The sequence below is a fragment of the Haemaphysalis longicornis genome, unplaced genomic scaffold (assembly GCF_048455015.1).
Source record: "Haemaphysalis longicornis isolate Haplotype H1 unplaced genomic scaffold, Haemaphysalis longicornis Haplotype H1 scaffold_8, whole genome shotgun sequence".
NCBI lineage: Eukaryota > Metazoa > Arthropoda > Arachnida > Ixodida > Ixodidae > Haemaphysalis > Haemaphysalis longicornis.
The window spans coordinates 84,301,495-84,305,288 of record NW_027526445.1 but is presented as its reverse complement, the minus strand read 5'-3'; positions in this window follow the sequence as shown (position 1 = coordinate 84,305,288).

Genomic DNA, 3,794 nt, shown 5'->3' with positions numbered 1-3,794 from the left:
AGATGGAAATGGGACCACAAGACAAGCGTGCATCTTGCTACGACAGGAATATTTCAGAAAACTTCAAGGGGTATGGGATACGTAATTGCGAACTTGATTAATTTTGCTAACTTGAATATATTTCACCCCATCAACCATCTTCTGGAATGCGTACTATAAATCCTATAACCGTCAGAATATGGTACCAAAATGGCATATTATGGCAGTGGAAATAAATAGAAAAGTTCAATCCCCGCTTTACATTGACGTTATCACTTGCTTCCATATATTTTCTGGGGTACCATCGCGTGCTGCTGCACTAAGACCTATTTAATGGCGAGTCACTCTGACCGCAGTAGACACTATTTCTACTTGGTACGAGGCAAAGTTGTGGATATGAAGGTTCCTGAGTCTATATATATAATGATTGTAAAATAACAGTAATGAGCACCAAGCTGACAGCCATAAGCAGCATGTGACCTCTGTGAACGCGTGCTTCTTTTGGGATGGATGGAAATATCTGGGAGATTGTGGCTCCGTGCCACTACCAAGAATTCCTCAAAACCACTTCAATGTCACCCTTACGAATGTCGGAAGCTAACACTGTTGTAAATGAGGCCCAACACCAGTCTGGTTGCAGAGGTGACGGTAAACCTGAATTACATTTAATTGTTAACACAAATGCCCCGTTATCTAAATCAACCACTAATCGGACCGAATCTTGGTTCATGCACACAACTGCAAAAACAATTTTTGGGCCAGTTACCCTAGTTAGTTCCAACATCCAAAATTAGTTGTCAATACAAGTTTTCAATAAATAGAACCGAGACCCGAGACATCGATAGAGTTGATTCAAGGTGATAAAGCAATGAGAAAAGTTTGAATAGTTAGACTTGCTTACAATTGCCCACAATTAAGAAAACATAAATACTGAGGTGTTGTGGTAATTAAGCAGGTATTAAATAAATATAGTGATATTTAGTTTCAAGGCAAATCAAAAAGTATCTATTTCTTTACAGAAAGCAACACATAAGAGACTACTAAAAATTGTTGCTTGTCAAATGTTTTAATGGAGTTTGCTGCAGCAAAAATAGTTTCACCGTTTGCAACATACCTCCAGAAATGTATTATTAGCCGAGCAGCAAAAATGAAGTCCTTGCCATCTTTGGCGCAGCCAGTGATATTTCTCCCGGGTGTTGTACAACGCTGCTAAAATATTTAATAACGTAGTCCGCGCCCACACGATAACTTTTTTTGTTATCGTATTTCTATATGACATAAAAGCTCACGTGTGCAAACGCATGTGCCCAAATTAGCTGAAAGGAGGGAATGGGATGCCCCACTCATAAAGCTTAGTCTATCATTTAAAGGACGCACATTTTTAAATCATTAATCTTTTGGGCAGATAAATCCGTGGAAACCTTGCCCACTCATATTTAAACCGTTATTTTAACAAGTCTATTGCGGCTGGTCAAGTAAGTGTATACAAATTTCAAATGATAAAGATAATTACGTACAATCAATTGCACAAAGAATGGGGACCACTAGGTTTTGATGGCGGTTGGTTCTGTCTTCACGAGGAATGCGGAACCGTAATGCAGCGGCGTCATGTATGCATTCAGCGCGGTTGATCACTTGCAAAGACCCTCGCTGTAATACGTAACTCACGCACGCAGACGGCAGCGTGCTACGCAAGCAATTAGGGCTTTGTGGAGTTCGCTTGTTATGCGAATAATAAATAGAACCTTTTTTTTTTCAGTTGGTTAACTTACTGAGGATGGATATGCCACCGAAGTGAAATTTCTATTCAGCCACATCATGATGTTCGGCGACTGCGAAACGTTTTCTTTTTTTTTTTTTTGCGGCGGCGCTTTTTGCTACCCAAACTGCTCAAGGAGATTCCAACTTTCACAAATATATGACAAGGCGCCCCCGACACATGGAAGCGCAAAAAAAAATCCGGGTGCTTTGTTCGCTGTTCCACGATCTGTAAAGTGGAGAAGTAGGTCCACTTTGATGTGCCCGTGAGGACCTCGCCAACCAATCAACCCTTAATGAAAGGACACACCTAAATTGGCACTTGTCATGCTGTTAGTGCACGTCTGCTTGCTCAGGACGTATTTTTCGCGGGAAGAATATTTCACAGAGGAAATTTCGGCAGCGCTTGCACAATTGATACAGGGCTGTTGGAACACCCCAGCTGGCGATCCCTCTCCCTTCGCCTGAGACCCGGAAATGGTACTTCACATTTATTTCTGAAAATACCACTGAAAAGTTTCCATGACTGGGAGGCCCGGATCGTGTTGTGCTCAGGCTTTCACATCTGTCCCAAAGTGAACCGCAATAAAAGGCGCTACAACGAGTTGCCAAGCCGAAAGCCAAAGCCCACCCTACGGTTAAATGGTTACACATGTTATTGTTACTCACCTCTGCTAACGCTGTACCCATTGAACTTTTAAGGTCGCCTATTAGTTAGGTTGCCGTTTACACATCGCAAAGGTGCTGATTTCGACTGACGGGACCTCCCTAACCCGCTTTTTGAACCGCGGCTTACAGGTTTGTTGGTAAAACGAAATTACAAGGATTGGCCGAAAGAGTAGTGCTTTGAAAGTGGAACTGCAATGGGCGCCTCCATCTCCGTAACAATTGCTGGTTGACGATGTAGTGCATAGAAGAAAAACGATGAGGATATTCTCGCTGTGACCTATGGTACCTAAAATTCTACTGCGAGTGTGGACGTAAGTTTTCTCATGGTACAGACTTAGGCAGCAATCACTGCGAAATATCATATTGTCACGAAGCCACAGACGACGCAGTTGTCTCCAAGAAAAACAAGTTTATTGGAGCCAACTTGTGCTCCCCTAACAACAAAAATAATACACGGACGGAGAAGCAGAAGTCAGCAAAGTGACGTACGCAAGCGAGCGTCAAAGATCGAATACCCCAGCCTCTGCTATGTAGGCTTTTTATCTTTCGGCGCGCGTGGTTCTCGAACCGTCGATTCACGACCAGAACATTGTAGATCACACCAGATTATTCTGGGCTAGTGACGTTAGGGCGAAACAGTCTGCTTATCTGAATGTGATAGCCCCTGCGGCATAAAAGTAAAGAATGTAAGACGGGCTTCGTTTGGAACGCAGATAATACTGCCGGGCTTGGCCGCGCAGTAAAAAAACAATAAATAAATAAACAAACCCATACATGATTGACCCGGTGCTAAAATAAAAGACAGTCCGAACGAAGAACAAAAAATTCCGTCTCTTGCATAGTAAGGTCAAACGAACCACGTGGACGACTTCGGGAAGCGTGCGTTGTCGTGATGTTCCGGAATCACCATCGGGGATCACCTGGTAGGTAAAGAATGTAAGACGGGCTTCGTTTGCATTATTTGCAAACGGGCCGATACGTCGTAAAATCTGGTAGGGTCCGAAATACCGTCGCAGAAGTTTCTCACTCAGTCCGCGTCGTCGGATGGGATTGCAAACCCACACACGATCCCCTGGGTGGTACTCGGCGGCTCGGCGTCGGAGGTTGTAGCGGCCGGCATCCACCACCTGCTGGTCCGTTATACGAACTATAGCAAGCTGGCGGGCCTCCTCCGCACGCTGAAGGCATCCTTGGACGTCGGCGTTCAGGTCGTCGTCTTCTGCGTGAAGCAGCATGGCGTCAAGCAATGTAGTCTGCCGTCTTCCGTCGACGAGCTCGAACGGTGTCATCTGCGTGGTTTCTTGGATAGCCGTGTTGTACGCAAACGTGACATACGGGAGCATTTCGTCCCAGGTCCTATGTTCAATGTCGAAGTACATGGACAGCAT